At 47.1% G+C, this 21,071-nt stretch overlaps 1 protein-coding gene across 1 annotated transcript in view; it reads right to left on the reverse strand.

Moving 5' to 3' along the window:
- The window catches only part of LOC125500585, a 34,001-nt gene that overhangs the window by 1,009 nt on the left and 11,921 nt on the right, over window positions 1–21,071 (reverse strand). The window lies entirely within an intron of this gene.

Here is a 21,071-nt window from a genome sequence, read left to right on the forward strand (position 1 = left end):
TTCTTTTGTGCTTGAAATAATTCTTTCGAATTCTTTCTCTTTTCCCCCGTTTCCCTCCGAGCCGATCCTGCAGGGATATAACCCATTTAGACGCATGTGTGTAAACATTTTCATTCAGCCAAGATCACCGTGGATAATTATTTTTCAATAGCACAACGTATACGTTGAATAGATTTAAACGGAGCTGTTGGTATAACGCGTGGTCCGTGTGAAGGAGAAATTATATTTGGTTCGGTAAGTAATTCTTTCACTTTCTTTTTTTCTTTTTTTTTTTCCTTTCGTTGTATACCGTTGCCGCTGTATTCTCCGAGGCTGCCACGGCGGAGCGCAGCGTTTTCTTCTTCTACCATATTGTTCGGGCAATGGATCATCTATAGATATACACACGCGATATCCTTACCGACAATGGGCAGCAGTTAACCTGTTTGTGGGGCAGTTCGCACTGTTTGACTTTAATTAATCCCCCTACCCCCGCTAACGAAGGAATCCTCGCCCCCTCCCCCCCTGACGCCGATAATGAAAAAGCGAACAAACATCGGGGCCGAGCGCAGACATACCCGCGGACACTTGGCCGCTTTTATTGTTGTGCAAACTGAACCTTTTCTCAACGTTATTGTTGAGCGAGTAGCTCTGCTACGGGTCCCTGCAGGATACCTCGAAAATACCCACAATATCCTACTGCGGACGTTCTTCGTAGCTATTATTATACTCGTCTGAGACGGTTAACCGTTCCGATGATTAATTCATCGCGGCGCACCGATCACTGGAAAGTGAGAAACAATCGGTGGCCGATGAAAAAAAAAAGATCGAAAGTTTGTCCGTCTCGTAACCGGGTGTTTTACTTTCGAACAATTTTCAATTCTTACGACCAGCGAACAGGCTGAGGAATCCGGGGCGTCATTTTTTTACATCTGTGGTGATCCCGTTCTCGAATTGATTGGTGGAAAAATTGGATTTTGAAAAGCGAACGATTCGCTCGCGTGAATATGGCGTTAATTTATTTGACGTTGATATCGGGACATCGGCTGTGTCGCGTTTCCTTTGATAAAGATCGGTGTTACTTACGCCTAGAGCTTTAGGGTTAATTGGAACGTAGGGAGCGAGGGCTGCACCGGGTTTCTCCTGCTTTATTTTTTTTCCGTCTTCGCTTTGTTTTTGTGTTTTTTTGTTTCAAAGGATAGCTATTTCGGGGGCCCGAAAAAGCCCCCCGCTGGGCACCAGGTAGCCAAGTCTCTGGAGCTACGTCGGGTCTCTGAGCTGCAGCAGCCTGGAGGAACGATTTAATTACAATAATCAGCACAACTCGGTTCCTGGTATACTATAAGGCCTGTAAGCCTGTTGCTCCGCTGATGACTCGCTCTTCAGAATTGGTCAGGCCGTGGTAATCGCTTCCTAAATCAGCGCGCGAGAGCGCCGAGCGAGTTCGAGTTTCACGTTCACGGGATCATTGGGACAATAAAAATGAACTACGAAAATAATTTAGAAGCAACGGAAACAATGAACGAGCTTCGAATGAAGCCGGCGTATAATTTGTATCAGTTTTCGAATCTCGCGAAATACCTTCCACCAACCCTTGGGAATGATTTCTCTTCTTTTCTTTGGTAATGGCATTGTACGTGAGCGCTTCGCAATGACAAAGCTTCAATTCTTCCTCGATTGTGGATCAAGAATCGATTTTTTTCGTACGTTTTTATACGTATTTTGGAGTCAGAAATCCAAACCTGCGGGTCAAATTAATCCATCTCAGAAACTAATCGAGTTGTAGCAATTTGTTTGCGTTTTTGGGCGAAAAAATTGAGATATCTCGATGGGAAAAAATCGTGGGTCAATTTGCTCGACGGATTCGTGTTCCTGAGGTCAAAATACGCTAAAAAAGCATCATACAATCAATTTTAGAAGTACTTTATTTTTGGCCGAAAAATCGAAAAAATCCAAAGGGGTACCCCTTGGAATTTTGTCGATTTTGGACCAAAAAAATATATTTCATTTTATATGCTATTCTTATGTATTTTGACCCCAGGAACCCAAATTCACAAGTTAAATTGATCTATCTATAAAATTAAAAAAGTTATCGCTGATTTTTCACTTTTTGAAGCAGAAAAATTGAGATATCTTGATGGGAAAAATTCATAGCTCAATTTGACTTCCGAATTCGGATTCCTGAGATCAAAATACGTAAGGAAAGCATCATTTAATCGATTTTAAAAATACTTTATTTTTGGCCTAAAAATCAATAATTTTTTTCAATGAGTTTTCTATGATATTTCTATGTATTTTGACCCCAGGAATCCGAATCCGCAAGCTAAATCGATCTATTCAATCAAATGATCGAGTTATCGCCAGTTTTTCACCTAGGATAGCAAATACACGAAGATATCTTGAGCGTTTTTTCTCGCATCGGGAATTTTCAAGGAGCACTTCTTTTTGCGAAATAGAACGTCCGAACATATCTATTCGCTCTCGCTGGAACGAATTAATATCGCGGGTGTTTCTTCCTTTCTGTGATCGCGATTATCATTTTATTTATCCGGTATATTTGTGTTTTATTTTTTGTTCCAGTCTGCGGAATGATTCACGAGACGAGGAACACTTAAGGCCACCGTAGGTTCCATGTAAGAGGCGGTATATTATAAGATATTTTATTTTCTCCGAGTGAGAAGAAAAAGTTACCCACATTAATTACGGGTAGAGCGAAGAGCGATCATCACTATACAATCTTATTCTTTCGCGAAGATAGAATTAAGAGAGCCAAAGAGAACAAAAGGAGATGAAGAGAAACGGGAGGAAATTCAAGGGTTACTCATTCGGCCCCCGCATTTAATAATCCCGATTTATAACGATCAAAGGATATGGGGATGTATAAAAATATTATAATTCGTGGAAAAGGTTTTAAACAAAACTGCGCGAGGATTCGAATCGAAAAAAAATATCCGTTTCAGCTGCGTCGCCCGATCCAAGATCGTTGCGGGTTTTGTTCTACCACGGATGATAATTGCCCGGTCGTACAAGGGAGTGAGAAAAAGGTCGCGGTGATTTTCTCGTGCCATGCGTGTTGCGGGGGTACAAGTGGTATACCTACCGGCCCCGGGGCAACGACCAGAACATAATGCGTCGGCATTCCCGACGCTGACGAGTGTGAAATATGGATTAATGAGCTATACGTTGAGAATCCCCAAGAACAATGCAGTGCCGCGGAAAGATAGGTTGCGCATTTTTAAGATTAAGAAACGGAGAGCAAAAAAAACAACAAAGTCAAGAACACAAAAAGAGTACGGAAAAATAAAGAAACGAGAGAATCGAGAAAATATCTGCGTTGTTACCCCGCCCGAGGACCACCTCGAGTCCCTTTGCACCGCGCAGCTAATTGCGGTCGAAAGCCAGGAAGCGTGCGACGATCCCCGTAGGAAACGATCAATTAAGCTCATCCGAGCCTCCGAGCCTCATCTCAGCGCGTGCACGAGACGCGCATACCGGATTATTATTAGGTACCGAGGATCAACACCTACGCGAACGTATCGCCGACGCTCGTCTCCAGGCTAAGCGCACCGCACATCGAATCGAGGATATCCCCGACGAAATTGTTCCTCGAAGGACTCGCCAACTTTTCCTCACCATCCTCTCTTCATTAAATTTCGGACCCGCGCAAGGTCGGAGGAGGTTTACGTATACATGTGTTCAAGTATATACCTATTGATACATAATATCGCGTGTATAGGCTGCGAACGGAATGTCGTGAACCCTTTCGTCCTGCGCGGTCCGAGTAGCAGCAGCGCGTATGAGCAAAGTTTCTCGCTCCCCCTGACCCTCGGCGTTAACCACATAGGAGGTATTTATACACACACACACGAGACGGGTTTCACCGGTACGAGAAGGTCCTGGAAGAGCATCGACGGGTCTATGCGGTTCTACCCTCTTATTAGGGCGTGCGTTTTATCTAAGGGTCACCGGGCTAGGGCGACCTCGAGTTCGTGTCCCTCAGGATCCGTGCGGTGTAACGGCGGTGGAGGAGGGGCCCTAGGGGGGAGGAGGTCGAATTCCAGGAGTTGGTGGGCATCGGGGCCGACGTTGTTGTTCGAAATACACGTCCTATACGGACGCGGTGTGTTCACCTTAAAAATGGTGTACGAGATGAACCTTCCGAATACTCGCGAGAACCAAGTGGCGGCGCCAATCCACGTCAAAATTCTGTCCGCCCCCCAAAAAACAAGCCCCACCGCGTACCTACGTGTGTTGCCGTTATTAACTCGACTTATACTCCGCCACCGCCACCATTTCTTCATCCACTGCTTTCGTCCCGCTCCACGGCTCCCCCGGGGGAAAGTGGAGCGATTATATTACCGTCCACAACGAAATCGGGATCCGGGACAACGGGAGTCCTCTTCACGTCTCCCCGGATACACGGGGATGACCGCTAATTATTTAATCAACCAAAATATACCGAGTCTCCTTTATCGCTTTTCAGACTACCGCGCGGCCCGCCCTCGTTTTGGCAGCTCGCCATTATTATTTCACGTGTATTCGGCCACACGTAGTATTCAGATCACTCACGTACACCTTGTAAGGTGGTGCGAGAAAGACTAGGATTCGCAACGTACGGACGAATGGCGCATTAATTATCGTGTGAGACGGTAGCAGCTGAGACGCGAATTAATTCGATCTGCACCGGAGTCCGGAATCGAAGATCGGAAAAAATTCGATTGAGTATGCGCAGGTTTTTTTTTTCTCAACCTCTTCGTTCGAGGGCTGATTAATTCTTTCGAAGCGTGCTTCGTCCGAGATAAAAATTGTACCTAGTAGGTGGTAAGCTTACATGGTCGATACGCGAGCGGGAGTAATAATTGCGGGGAGGCCCTAATTATCCGGTTACAAATGTTCGCGATATTTTCGAATCGTTGAAGAGTCATGGGCAGGTATAGTTGTACAGGTATCCGTATATATCGGTTTCGGAGTGTAACGGATAACCAATTATTGCAGATTGATGTTACCGCGCGGCGTATTATTGTGTAATGGGTTCACATTCTTTGGTCGGTCGGTTCGTTCTCTCGATTGCGGTTGGCTCCCATGAGGGCCGGTTGCCAAAGACTAGTCCTTCTTCGTTCCCTAATGATAATAGCGGGTATATCATTGTCGGTATGAGGATATAAAAATTTTTTCAAATCTTTCGGTTAACCCCGTGGGACGGGACGAGATTCTATCTCACGTTACTCACGAGCGTAATATGTATAAAATTATTATCATTATACACGAACCGCAATTTTTACGAAATTATACACGCTCATTCACAACACTTACGGGGTATATACGCACACGTCTTACGCGAGGTGGATAGAAGCGGCGGAGTCTGAAAAACGTCTTGTGTCAAAATCAATCAAACCGCTCACTTTGTTAGTTTAGCGTGAAGGATTACACGTGCATCTGTGGTACGGTGTACAGGGATTTAAAAATCGATTTTGTTGAGACAAAATAAAAAAAAAAAAAGAAAACACACACAACGGAACCATCGAACGTTCGAATGATTATAATTCATGTAATTCGACGTGTATGCCGAGACGTTAGAAATAATTCTATACGCGCATTCTTCACTAATTGAAATATATTACGCCTATCACTTCTAAATCAACAATCCGAACCCGTACGGAGGAAAAAAAAGGTCAGATAATATAATTGCGAAGAGGAAGAAGAGACGCGAGTATAATTTCTCCATACATTACCGCGGCGCGTTTAACAATTTACGATTTTCTTGCGCGTTACGGAGATGAAAGAAGAGAAAGAAAAAAAAAGAGAAAAAAAGAAATGATCAAAAATCGAAAATGGAAAATAAAAATGTGAGCGGGAATCGCCGACGTGTGGATACGGTGGTACTGCACGTGTGTAATGTACGTGTATACTTGTATGATATTTCCAAAGGCCCGCAGGATTCAAGGATCGGGGGGGCCCCACGGGGACTTGGGACTGGCCCTGCGGCTCATGGCCTGTGGTTAAGGCGGCGCGCGGTTTTTTGTGGCCAGCAATTAGGTAAACGTCTGCTGGCTCTGTTCACATTGTAGACACATTCTAGACCTGCTATTAGTTAGTAGTATAGTTTAAACTCCGTATATATAGGAACCGAAGAGTTGAGTTTCAGAATCGAGTTAGCTTTCGAATACACGAAATCCTTGGCGTTAAGTTATAGGTGTGGGTATATAGGGCGCGACGCAGAGCCTCTCCTAAAGTCTTTTTGAAACACCGATAATTCGTGGTTAACCCGGGAGCGAGCGGCGCCAGGCCACCCCCATTTTTTTTTTCGGACTCGGTCTCGGGCAATAATTCCAATTTTCATTTTTTAGTTTTATTTATTAATTCCTCTTTTCCTCCTATCGCGGCGTTAAATTAGTAACCCACCCGGCTCTTGATTAGCTCGTCGCATTGCGGGGGAGTTTCTTTCGCGTCCAGCTATACCGACGGAGGTAAACCACCTGCGTTCGAAAATCTTTCCCACGGACGGTTCTCGCGGTCTTTCGTCCCGCAGGTCGATGTCGTCCGCGTTGTCACCGTTCACCATTTCAACCAACTCGCTCTCGCCTAGGCACCCTCCGCACCTGATCTGACACCTGCTGCCCTCTCCCGTCAGGTTTTTTAACCCGTCCTCGACGAAATTAGCATAAAATTCAGGGGGAAAACCACCCCTCGTCGTACCCCTGAAAAGGGAACGCGGATACCTCTTCATTTTTTCGGTTGAAATTTAAGGGGAAATTTTTCTCCCGAAACGAAGCGTTGCAGCAAGTGTGACCTGATGATTTTTCTTTCCTGTTCGATTTCGATTGGTATTGGATTCGACGAATATCGTGTGGGGTTTTGGTGAAATTCGAACGCGCACTCGATCGCTTTGTAGTTTCTAATTGAGAAAATATTTCGACAGACGTGTATATTTGAAATATTTAAATGCCATTTACGTCTGTACAATATAATAAATGCCTGCCGGAATCCGGATAATTTCTAGTCTTCCTATATAAAGGTCACCTGAGCTAGAGACGTTGCGAAGGTAGGTAGGTGGGTATAGGTGCCTGTGGAATTAACTTCTTCCATTCATGCAGAAGTATAATTTCGCTATATTTTCCCTTTCACAATTTAGCGAGTTGATGAATGCTTAAAACGGCTACGCGCGTACCACCATGCGGTGTGCTTTATTCGTACGTTACACACCAACACCGCGTATACCCGAGTCCGTATTAGCGACTGACTTCGGAACCCACCCACTGCACTTCGAATATTATAGGATCATAATTCATCGGAACCGAGACAGTGATTGTCAGTCGTCTGTCATTATCTATGCACGCGCTTGCCAATTGGTAAAATGAATCGTTAAAAATCGGTTATAATCAATTATTTCGAAACGATTTCTAAAGAACCGGTACCCAAAATCCACCTCCAATTCCCCCCCCCCCCCCCCACTCCATCTTCCCACCGTTCTCGATTATATCCTCCCTATCCGCTCCACGTATTTCATTTTCAAAATTCACTCCGTATCGCGATTTATTCTCTTCGGTCTAATTTTCGAAATAATTAAACGGGACGTTTATACATTTGCGATCTAGTTGCAAATTACACTACAAGTTCAAATGAAAAAATTTAGGAGACACGCGAGCCCGGAGCGGATGAGGCGCGCGGGACTGCAGTTTATACCGCGGTCTGCGGAGGACGAAGACAAATGACAACCTGCGGGAAAGAAGAGAAATTGGCGAAGATCTCGCGTGCGAGTGCAGGGTATATTGTAGGGTATACGTCGTTCTAACAATGTGAGACATTTCTGCCCTCCCCCCCCCCCCTTATTTTATTCCACATATTTTTTTGCTCCGCTTTTTACCTTCTCCTTTTCTTTTATTATTCCCCTTCTCTACGAACACGGGATGCCCCAAGGCACGCGCTCGCTGACCACGGGGGTTCTACTCATTTTCAACCGAGGCGCGTACCTCTTTTTGTAGGTATATAAGGTACAGGCTACGCACTGCAACGGCTCAACATCTTTCGCGCCAATACGCGCACACCGAGGTGTTTCTTTGCTTGCAGGTATACGTATACCCCTTTATTTATATATGCACGTCCCACAGGTCCAATAAGACCTCCGCGTAAATTTAGACGTAGGAGATACCGGAGGATTATTGCTTCGGACAAGTCGCGTGAAATGAAAAAATCAAGTACACTCATCAATCTGGATTTCTTTCATCGAATGAAAAATCTGACGGACGTTTTCGGGATTTTTTCATTCATCCGTTTTATTCCTTGAATTTTTTGATCCTTGGGTCGAGTTTGGATTTGCTTGAAGAGAAATCGAGTCATTGTCGACCTATCGCGGTTATAGTTAATTTTTTTTTCGTTGCCGACGTTATGACACAGGTGCTTTCGCCGCATCTGGTATACAAAGATCACGATGACATAATTCGAACTCGGTGCGACGTACTCTATACCGCGCAAATTAAAAGAAGGGATTTTCTGAGCAGGGAAAAATTCTGGCATAGGTATAATAAAGCGATGCCTACCGAAATGGAGGAATTCTCCGGGCTTCGTATATATCAGTCCCAAATCTGAAATGAAATTTTTTTTCCTCGACTTATGTTAGATTCCTGACCGTACCCTATAAACGATCTACACGTGGTTGCAGTCTGACCAGAAGAAAAAAAACAGAAACAGACTCGGGGCCCCGAATGGAATCTCGCGCGAGCCATCTCGAGCCAAGTTGTGAGGGGATGAGAAATCACGGACCGCATTTTGCGTGGAGATTTTTGAAAAAAATTCCGCAAATTCTTGCGTAAAGTTGTAACGTTGCATTACGACCGTGATAACGGTGGTAACTCGGTCGGTAGTATAAAATGGTCGCTTTCGCATCCTTAGGAAGACGGGGGGGGGGGGGGGGGGGGGGGGGGGAACGAAAACGGTCCGATGTAAAACTCTCCACACCTAGCGCACAAGCCACCTTTCTTTCGTTGAGGTATATTAATACGTTAGCGAGCGCGTTAACGTTCTCGCGAGGGGTTGGGCCCAGAAATCTAATAAAAGCCTTGAACGGGGTCCGGGCGCGACGCGAACCCGCGGGTAGGAGTCGGTAAACGCGCGTCCGGGGGACGACTTCTTCTTCTTCTTCTTCTTTTACATCTTTCCCCCGACCGGGGGCCCCTCCTGCGGCCCGCAGTGGTCCTCCTCATCGGGACGGGGTTCGTCGGGCGCGTGCAGGTTCCTCTCGCCGCGCGTTCCCACGGTTTCAACGAGTATCGCACTGCCTTATTTCTATACAGCCCTCCCCCCTCCCCCCACCCCTCTCGCTTCTTCTTCGTCTTCCTCTTGGCTCCCTCCCCGTACCGCGAAGCACAAGAAGACCGCTACATGTAGGTAAGGTATGTAGGCATCCGCGCACACCTACAAATCCTTTGACTACGCATACGAATCCGAGCGCACCTACACCGATATTACTACTATATATATCCCCTATACACGTGGGTACTCGAAATGTCTGCGCGGATCGAGCGTACGCGCTCGTATTGGTTCGTCTCTAGCGTTGGCGGCGCGGTGACCTCTGACCCCCCATTACCCGGTACCGGGACTCGACTGACGCTCACCACTCCTACAGATTCGTTGCACGTGTATATAGTAACCCATTCGCGCGTGTGTCGGTGCGCACATAAATACAACGGTGCGGACCGCAGCCGGGCGGTTTCCGAGCGTATGTGGGGTATATACGGCGGGGTTCGCGCCCCGAGGGTACCAACCGAGATTTTCTACGGGTTCCGATCGAAAGCCAGCCCTTCGCGGTCTGCGCCTCTCGCGGCTGACGGTGCCCTACCTACGTTTTCAAGTGCCGGCGCGGCGCTCTCCGATTGCGGCGAACTCGCGGAGAGTGATCGGAGGAATAGGGGGAGGGGGAGGGGGACGGCGGAACGCCGCGACGGGGAGGGAGCAGCGGATGATCGAGACCGCGAGATCAACCCTCTCGCGACCCTAAAGTTCGACGACGGCGTGCGACCCGATTCCAAATGGCGCGTGAATTTCGCTGACGGGGAAATAAATAATTGCGTTCGTATAATTATTGGCGCATCTGTTGCCGCGCTTATCGTTAGCTATACAGCGGGTCGTGGTTCGAAGTGCCGAGGAGCGGATAGATTTTCTCATTTACCGCGGGTATACCGTTTCACCCACCTACTCGAGCGGTTCAATTTCGTACGGAGGAGAAATTTTTCGTTTACCGAGTTTTCGTTGACTGACGTTTCTGACGGATGAATGAGTTGATCTTCCCAGGTTGGAAAAAAAAAAAACCCCGGAGTTTCGGGTGTTTCGAGGATACACGTACAATAACCCGAAGCATTCGTATGCGCGTTCGGACGGTAAAATTCGGTACGTTATATCCGCACCGCGTCAGTTAATTCTTCCTCGTATCGCCTGCCTACCTTTTTTTTCGAACCTCTTACCTCGCGCTGCGTACAGCTATTTGATTTTTTTTTTTTCTTTTTTCGTTTTTTCAATTTTTTTTTTTTCGTCTCTTCTCGAATTTTATTATTTTTATTTTTCTGCCGCTGCTGCCGTTGTACCGCTGCTGCCGGATGGCGCCCCGGGCCTAAACTTTCTGCCCCACCTCGGGCACCCGCGTGCCACGGACTTTTAAGATCGCGCGGCAAGGGCACCATATAGAGGATTCCCAAGAGTAAACCTAACTATAAGGTCACTCCTCCTCATGGGAGGGCCCCCAGGCGCCGCAACCTCCGCCCCGACTTCCTCGTCCGACTTAAAAACGTGATTTTACGGAGTTATATTGGTACCCGACAACAAATGCCACGGAACCGGCCGCGCCACCACAAGAAGATATTTATCCGCACCGCGCGATCCAACGCGGACGTCCGTTGATTCCTCTTTCGTTTCTTTTTTTTTATTTTGTTTTTCTGTGTTTTTTTTTTCCTTCAATTTTATTGTAATTTTATTCAACACAAAGACCAAGACTTAATTATGTAGGAGAAAAAGTTAGTGGGAGACGCGAAGAAAAAAAAAAAAAGGAAAAACAACGCCAATAATAAAAAATAATGATTATTCCATCATTGAGGATAAAATAATTGAAACGATTATCGTTAAATGCGGAATCGTATAGGACGCGGGGGATTGAAATTCGTTTGTTTTTTGCAGCGTCTCGGATCTCGGTGTGCATAAAATGTCAACTTATATTCCCATCCCGGGGAGCAGAAGCTAATAATTATAAACTGTGGCGGGGTAAATGCGACAAGTACGTACCGCCGCTACGTCGTTCGGGGGGGTACTTCGCCTTTTCTTTATGCAGGCTATCCGGTCGGGCATATTGAGACAGGTATAGCCTGGCTACCAGTGCGTACTGATGACTTTAGTTTACAACCATTTCGCGCTTGACCAAGTCGCGCAAGAGCTCCGAGCTTCTTCTTCCATGAATGTTGTAGGTATATAGTTTGCTTGTAATATACCGCGCGCGGTGAGCACTCGTAAGTTCCTAACGACTACGGTAATACCGCAGTATTTCTTAATTATTACTAATTATTACTCTCCGCGAACGTCTTTCGCGGGACTCGAAATGCTCTGCACTGTAAGTATCAAGGGGGGGAGAGGGGGCAATGAAAAATGGAGGAAAAAATAAATTAAATAAAATGAGAACGAGTATATCTCTCTCTCTCGCAACGACTCGCACCGGCTCTATAAGTGAACTCGGACTGCACATGCAACAGCGAAGCTTGAGATCGCCGATTTTCAAACGAAAGTCACGTTCTAAATCTAGCATTCGTTGATAACGTCGATGTTACATGCGTTTTTCTCTGACGATAAAATCTACTCGTCGCTACCGCTACGGTCGTAAACTCTTATAGCTGAAACAGAAGTCGCAAGCTCATGCACACGCATCTCCGTCGCGATCGTACAACCATTATTATAATTAATAAGTACAGGAGAAATAATCAACGCGTTCTACCTGCTTAGGTATCAACAATCGCTTTCGACCCTCGTTAATTTCCAAACTTTCGGTATAAAAAATATTTTCCGAGGGGTGGATTTATTAATTGGTACCCGCAGCTTCGGAGCTTGCGTCGGTGTTTTCGAGCATCGGGTAACGCGTTGGATTCTATTGGGAATTGTTTTTTTTTTTTTTTTTTTCTCGCGTTCGTTTCATCTCTCGATATACCGAAGAAGAATTTACGATAGCGGGCACGCGTCGTAAATTATTTAATTCAGGGAAACTACCGGATGAGCTCGTGCAGCGAACGCGGCGAGACGAGGCCCGCTCGCCCCTAGAGTTTACAAGGCGGCGATAAGTATTAGTAAATATATTATTAGCCGCATTACACGGTGATGTAATAACCGAGGGAGTTGTCTTGTTTTACCCATGCCGTACAGCCGTGTGTACGAGCGGGGTGTTAACGACGCGCGGGCTCTGACCCCGTGGGTCACACGGTGAAATTCATCAAATTTTACTCAATTATTAGGGTGGCAACATTTCGTAGATCTTTCTTCCTTTCTATTTCCATTTCTAATCTCTCGAGTTTTTCTCCTCCACAGCTATTAACGCTTGACAAAGATACCTCGCCAAACTCACGTTATACTCGGACACGAAAATAACATTCATTAAACGGAGATGATCATTACTCAAGGTGTTCGAAAGTTTCGTCTTACCCCGAAAAGAATAACTCCTCAAGTTTTCGCTTTCCGAAAGTGTTTCATATCCAGGGGGGGGGGAAAGGGGGAAGGGGGCGAATGAGAATAACGCGATAGTTTCGAAACATTGAACGGAGAACGACTGAATCCCCAGAGATTTTCGAGACTCGAATCATAATGGAAAATGATGTGCTAGCTGTCACCGCGTTCGGCAAAGTATAATACCAATAATAGCGGGATTCCCCACGAGTATTGGGCGGATAGGGTAACAATGGGCCCCACTTCTGTTCGGGACGTCTGCACCGAAGTCACACCCATACCGTGGCCACAGGTACACGGCTGAGGGGTAGTAACGGGGAGCAACAGGTGGTCAAAGCTACCGCAGCAAAGCTCCATTGTCACTGAATAACGAAGGGCGTCACCATCGCGCCCAGTTTTTTTCATTTCGCCAAGGGGATCCCATGCATTACAGAGGGTAGAAGCCCGAAAAGATCCTCCACGAGTATATATCATATTATGCGTGTAAATGTACGCGGAGCGTCGGAGAGAGAAAAAAAAACAAACCAAAAACGACGGAGAGAAGAAAAAAAAAAACGGCGGGTCGAAGGGAAGCTGAAAGACACAGGAGTGGAGAAAATATAAGAATGCCAAAGAAAATAGGGTGGAGAGGGAGGAGAAAGGGAGCGCCGATATTTCAACAAAAAAGAAAAGGAGAGGAAAACTTTCCAAATGGTAGATTCTAGGCGGTGTCGCTCCGCGGTGGCGGACCATTCCATCAAGTCACCCTCTCACAGGTCGGCGAACATGGAAGAAAAATTCACAACAGCAGCTTGCGTATGCCGCATCTACATGTATAATATATACTCGAAGAGTGGAGAGAAACGTTCGTAGGGAAGGAGAAGGAGGAGGCGTCTTGAATATTCTCTGGCTCATCGAGCATCGCCTGGTTTTCGGATATATGGGGGCCGGTGAGCGGGTGGGTCGATCGAGGCTGATCGCGCCGCGATAAAGATCCTCCGGGCATCAGAAGAAACGAGGGGAAGAGGAGGGGGTGGGGCGCGACGCGACGGAGATTCCGAGGACCTCGAGGAGTTCGTCGGAGAGCGAGAGCGCATGCATATATATGTATACATCGGAACGGTTCGAGTCCCATGCAGAGACGATGATTAAAATTGTAAATATCTTCGTCGACCCCCGGTGTTACGACCTTTCGCGCCATCGGCTCCCCATTGACTCCCCATTTCGTTCGCCGATATATCAAAACGATATTAGATTATCGTAAGAGGTCCCCATTAATATAAAACCTCCGTACCCGCAAAGGACAAAATGATCGTTCTCGACTTAACATCTCCGACCTTTTTTTTTTTTTTTTTCGACATTCGCAAAACCGGATTTTCATCCACATCTCGTAATGATTCTCCTACGCTACGTTCGCAACCGCGACTCCTCCGTTTCGCGAATTTCCAAAGCGAATCTCGCGCTTTTTTTCACGATTCTTCAAAATTGCCACGACGATCGGATACGCTTCCGAAAACCTGATCATATTTTTCCGGTTCGCTTTTGAGATACTCGCGCGTATCGCGAGTACTTTGAGAAATTTTATCCGCGCTCGATAGCGCACAGTTCGCGTACAGAGTCTTTCGATAAAGCGATCGTTCGCAATGAAAAGGGACCGCGCGCGCGGAGCTCACGGTTACCCGTTGAAGCGTGGGTGTATCAACGCCGGAGACATGGGCCACGTTACAACATGGACCGCGCGCGCGCGCGCTCATGATCGCTACAACTGCAGCAGGTTCGACGAAGTTTTTTCTGTACGGTGCGGTCCCGTCGCGGCGGGCGGCGCACTTTGTATCCATGCGGCTTTTGGCTCGATTAATCTTATCGATATATTATTCGCCGCACGCTGCGAGATCCAATATACGGAGAATAAAATGTCATGCTGAGCTAGACGTTGCAGCGGGAGCAGCGGCAAACGTTGCAGAACCCCGAGCGCGCCACGTACGAATCCCTCCGTATCGCCGTATCATGAAAATACGCGTTACTCGAAATTTTTTCACATCCGCTTTTCCATCGGGTTCGATCGAGTCGCGCGCGATATTCGGCCTTGATCAGAGCGCGGGTAGTAGCCGATGATCGGCAAGTAGCTCTTGTCGACGGGGTTCGGGAGGTCGAGTAGATCGAGACGGGGGCAGAGTATCTAATCGTGAACGTCCGCGTCTTACGTCACTCAATTTTATTAATGGCTTCTTCGGGTATTCGAAGGTCTTCCGACGATCCGATACCTGCGATACCTCGCCGAGATTTCCAAGACTTTCTTAGGACTCTCGAAGTAGGAAAAAAAATAAAGGAACAGAAAGACGCGAAACGACGTCCTTTTCCAGATTCCTTAGAAGGACGAATATCGCCTCGCTTTGCGACTAAACGGTGGTAAAAACACTGGATATTCCGGGGTGCAAATTCAAGGGCAAAGGTTTTCGGGGTCTTCGGTGTGCGTCGGTGGAACGAGGGGGACGAAGAGGTGGAGGCTCATTACCGGCAATTGTGGATCGCGCCCTCCTGCCGCGAGCGGAACGCCAGAACCCACCCGCGCGTTCGGGGGGAGGGGGACCGGAGCTAGCAACGTCCTGCGTCCTCGACAACGGAGTTTAATTGCTCGATCAATCATTATTTTCGGCAGTTCGTGATGTATTTCCTACCAGTAAAGTAATGGATATCCGCCACCTATACCGTTTATTCGAACCGACGTTTAAACGGGAGAGGCGATCGGAGATCGGAATTCGCGTTCGATTTTTTTTTTTTAAACCAAGGACCAGTTTTCATTTTGCAAAATCTTTGACTTTGAGTCTTCCGATCGCGATTTCTTCGAAAAAAATATCGCGGGCAAATTGCAAAAAATTTATAAACAATAAACGAAGGTAAAATCAATCGGAAAGGCGATAATAATCGTAGGGCGCGTCCATTACGCGAACACCGTAATACTCGGACGAATATATATAATGAATGTGAATTTGGCGGGGCGTGCGCGAAACTTGCACGTGGAATATACCGGTATACGTAATAAATTGATGAAAGAGGGATTATAATGTACGGTAGATGCGGCAGTTTCGAAGGGAATATGCTCGGGTATACGAAGTCGCGATTTTAAAATAATTGACCACCCAGGGTAATTTCTCAGGAGAGCTTATATATATGCTAGAAGGTATATCGGGTAGAGGGTAGAATCGGATCTTAAATACTTTATACCTATGTACGAGAGATAAAAAGAGCACATACTGTACACACAGTTATTGTACGTGTACATATCCCATCGACTTGTGCCTCTTATTCATTTTCCCGATACCGCGGTATCCGTCCGCACACACACACAGCGCTCTAGTGTACGAGAGAGAGAGAGAGAGAGAGAGGGGCGGAGGAGGAGGAGAACCGGACGAAAACGTGCGAGAGAAAGAGAGACAAAGATAGAGAGAGAGAGAGAGAGAGAAAAAGTAAAAAGTCGAAGTAAAAAAAGGGGAACAAAAATGGGCAAGGGAGAAGGAATGAGACCAGAAGAGGTTGGCGTTGTGTTGTGCCGCGGAGGTCATCGGGCTTCAAAGAGACAATTAATGTGCCGCGGACACAATGGCGGACCAATGGGCCCAATGGACCCAATGGCCCATTGTCAGCCGGCACAAGAGAGTGTCCCTGCAGTGTCTCTGTATAGTGGCGTGCATAAAGCGTAAAGAAGGTTTGTAGCTGCTCGAATCTATTGGTGTGCCGTGGACGTCCAGCGTAGGGACCATATCCTAAGAACCATGGGGGGCGGGGTGGAATGCATATCGTTAACTTTGGAGCCTCATCACGACGGTTCGTTCGAACGGTGCCCTCTCAAAGACAACGCGTATAGGAATCACCGCTATACGCGACGCCGGACAATGCCGTCGACAATGTCCTTACAACGGAACGCGGCCTCGTAATAATCCCTCTACGATGATACGGGCGAACGAATCTGTTGTGTAACGAAACGTCGTCGCCCGAATATTCGGCAAAAACGATAACGACGATTTTACAGTCCGGCGATTATACTCAGATTCGATGATCCCCGTCCGTCCGTCCGTCCGTCCGACCACCGTTCGACTCGAAATTTTCATGGAACCCCGAGGGAACCGTGTGCCACGGCACTAAACGACGGCTCGTAAAGTTTCTTTTGTCGTCGGGTAATAGCAGTTTGAGAAAAGGGTTGAAATAATAAAAAGATAAAATAAAATAAATAAGAGAATAAAATAGCGTGTAAAAGGCGAGGGGAAAGAGGTGGCCGTCCGTCGTTAGGTGTTCCGACATTCGGGATCACGGACTCTCGTAAAATAAGGCCCATTACGGGAATTGTATTAAAGAGCAGTTTGATGCCCCGAAGAGCGGCAGTCGAGTGACGGTGGTGCGTTTTAGGAGGATAAGAATGGCATTTCGTAATGGTTCCTTGCAGTTCTATTTTGCATTCACTTCAGCGTCCTTTGTGTATTTCGTTCGTTATAACACCCGCGGGGTTCACGGGGTGTTCGTGGGCCACCAGAGGGAGTAGGAGGACCCGGGTGGGTCGCGTCTAATAATTGGCTCCGTTGAAAACCGCGACGCGCGACGAATCCTTTCCTCTTCTTATTCTCTCTCGTCTCTTTCGGAGCCAAACTGCGGCCAAGTTGGAATCGCGCGGTAAACCGTATTCCTTCTGGTACCGCTGAAACCTTCGGATCATCGCGACTACCCCCGTACCTGTGCAACCGCTACGATTCCCCGATACGTTTTATACGTCCTCCCATTGACTTCGCCACGTGGGAACTCGAAACCATTTTTACGTTCGCCATTCACGTGAAAGAAAGCGGCGATGGGTGAGGAGAGAGAGAGAGAGAGAGAGAAATAAGGGGAAAAAAGAAAGGTAGGAAAAAAATGAGATAAAAGGAAAGGTGTACAGGCCGGCCAGGACTTGTATAACGGATTGTTTCTGGGAAGAAGTGAGACGCTAAGAATTGTGACTCCGGTTAACTTAGAGAGCGCGGCTCACGCGTCCTCACCGCAAGGAATAAAGGTGGTGACTCGCGGAGGTGACCGACGATATATAATAACAATAATATCGAGGTGAGAGCGTGGAGAATCCTCATAAAAGTTCTATAAGTGGTCCGTTTTGTCTCCACATTGTCTCTGCGTGGCAGCCAGCGGCTTTCATCTCTCCAGAGGAGCTAGAACAAATCAGAAACGGCGCTGCGAGACCTTGGGAATTACTTCGCTCCTCGAAACCGAGACGATGTCCCTCTTCGTCCTCTTATTTTCCACGTTGCCCGAATCGCAGCGACTCCGATGATCCCTATCCCTTTTCTATACCTGCGGTACGCGAGTCCGGGGGATAATAACGCCCTTGGAAGTCGTCGAACGAAATTTTACGTTGCCTTCCGAATCTCACGGGACGGCCGCAAATTTTGAAAATTTTCTTTTTTACGGCGTATAGCCTCCGTGAAACCGTAACGATCGCTCCTAGACGGAGGCAGTTTGTTAGCCCCGCGGGTAAGACGACTTTAACGATTCCAACTTCGATGGGGGCTAGGGGGGGTGGGGCCGAAGCGTACACGGATACACCTCACCCTATCGCCGCTGTTCCCTTCGCAGAAATGCGTGGAGAGTTTCGCGAGGAAAGTTTTTTAACAATAAAGAATAATGAGGAATTAACGAAAGCGAGCGGTTGATTCTGATTCGGAGCTTTGCTCGGGTTGTATAAATCCTCACTTTCGGGTACGTATAAACTTAAGAGTACTGTCACGGCAATAATTAACACGAACCACATCCACCGGTCCCGAAGGATGGAATCTGAATTTAATGCCAGCGCCATAAAACGCATGACGGCTTATGAATTAGGATGGTAATATAGGAAGGTGGGCTACGTATACACCGATACCTGCGCGAGTAAACGCCAAGAGTCAAAAGTAGGTGAGTAATATGGGTCCTTGGGGCTCGGGTCGTGGAAGGAGACGAGGCTGTCGCGATTCCCCGCTGTGCGTTGATGGTCTCATCTAGGCTAGGCCGGTACCGAAAGAAGGGCTCGGCTCCGAAATTCAGTAATTAGCTTTTTCGTTTGGTGCCAATTACGTCCCTGATTTACATAGCGGACCCCGTTACCCGGCTCAGCCCGTGGTTAATGGATCTTTCGGACCGTCGCGCGTCTGACGGATGCTCTGGCTGTCAATTTTCGAGGTAAGGAATAAAGAGAAAAAAAAGAAAAAAAAAGAAAACAAAAAAAGGAAGTAAAGCAACAAAAAAAAAAAGACAACAACAACGCCAAGTTCTTAAAATAAAAAGGATGAAACCGAAAAGCGGGCCAAAGCCACCGTGGGCATCCCGCTGCGTAAAATTGTCTTTTGCCTCCGCCAACCGCAAACTGCTTTATGCCCACATAGAGGTATACCTACACACCCGTATTATAGGTATAAATATACCGGATTCGGCTTCTCCGCACAGTGATTATTCCAGGAGAACCATCATTTATCTAGGTTGGGCAAAAGTTTGGGTCACAAAGGGTCAGACCGAGTCCAGCCACTGCAATCATACCGCGGGACCCCCTCATCTTTCCACCTTGACAAAAATAATAATTAAATATCAAACCGCGCGCGGTCATTTCACGCCGATAATAACTTCGACTGTACATCGGGCATTCCACGTCAAAACGAAGACGTTTGAATCTACTGGTCTCCGATTGTATTTGAAAATTTTTTCGAACATTGTTCTTCTCAACTAGAACCCACAGCCAAAAGCAAAAAATCATTGAACATAAAATGTTCAGTTTGAGACAAACTTTCCAGAAAAAATGTGATTGCATTTTTGGCGTAACTGATGAAGAATACCAAAAATCGATTTTTGGAAAAAGTACACCTCCGATGTTGGATTTTTTTCTCAAGAAAACGATGAAATGTCCAACAAATTTTTAGAGAAAATTGGAGATCACTACGTTCAAACGTCTTCGTTTTGACGTGGAATGACCCATATTCAATGTTCGAGCTTTTATATAAAGTCCCAAAAGTATACGACGCGCTCAGCTCTTATTCAATCTTCTTCACGTCTCTTGACTCGTAGGATGAAATCTAATCACAATGACATTTCGCGAATTGGGACATCACGATTGTACGCGAAATAGCGATTATTAGCCAATCGATTGCGAGGACGACGGCATTAAACGAATCCTACAAGTTTCGTCGACGTCTAACACAATCGACTCTAACTCAGCGGCAATAATATCCTACCGCGTTGCATTACGAATATACGTATACACACACGTATACACCGTATATCGTGCGGGAGTGATCCTTGCGCAAGGAGCCGCTACATAAACGAGGAGCGGTCCTGTCTCCTCGGGTGCTCCGCCCCTCGAGATCCTTCGCCCCGATCGGCGGGGGGTCCCCGATACACGGGCATAAGGCCCGTAGCTCCGGGGCCCCGAACCACATTCTGTATCGAATTTGACGACCGTACCTTATAACCACCTTACCAGGACTAGGAAATTTGTGGTTTTCTCCGAGAGCCATCGCTACCCTACAAATTATTAATCGTCTGAGGACGCCCGACGACGAGGACCCGGACACGAACGAAAATGGGTCCGTCCGTCCGTCCGTCCGTCCGTCCGCAGCAGCGAGCGTATCCATCGGTAGATGAAATGGAAGCTCCTCCTCAGGTAGCGCGCGATCCTTTGACCTCCGCGCGTTCTCTCCCTCTTCGAAGCCGACTGTGATCCGCCTGTCCGCCCTCCCTACTGTCTCTCACCAAAAAATTCCTAGAGACCGAACCGCTGGTCGCTATTCATTTGCTCGTTCCGAGAGAGAATGAAAGAATTAATAAGTGACAACTTGAAAAGACGCACGGAGGATGCCGCGCGTGGTGCGTCAGCCACCTAGCGCTCGTACAGGTATAATATACGCGTCGCATCTCTCGTCGAAGCCAAAGACAGTACTGGAGGCTCCGGCCTTTTCTCGAGGTGCGACCCCCGTTAACCCCAACGGATGAGCCGGAGTCCCGACCGTTCGGCGGATATTATACTTTTTGTTGGATTACGAAGGTGACGGTGTAGACTACCGTTTCCAACAAAAGCTCTGCGGTCGGGATATATTTTAAGACCTTAACCCCTGACCGCGCGCGCTACTTCGTCAACGAATCAATGACCATCGCGAGGATCGGGCGACTCACTTCAACCTCCTCACCGATATAAAATACCATTCATACATACGTATATACGCACGCCGGTATTTATCACACGCTGGTCGAGTACTCCGCTACCCACTCACTTTCGTATAAACGTCACTAACGTTAAACGCGCGACTCGATGCACCGGATATCCGATGGAAAAAAAAAAAAAAATCATCTTTGGCATCCGTACAGGCACGAGATGTGGATATAGCCGTAGACCGTAGCGGTAATAATTACCTCGTCGGCGTCGT

The sequence above is a fragment of the Athalia rosae genome, chromosome 4 (genome assembly GCF_917208135.1).
Source record: "Athalia rosae chromosome 4, iyAthRosa1.1, whole genome shotgun sequence".
Taxonomy (NCBI): Eukaryota; Metazoa; Arthropoda; class Insecta; order Hymenoptera; family Athaliidae; genus Athalia; species Athalia rosae.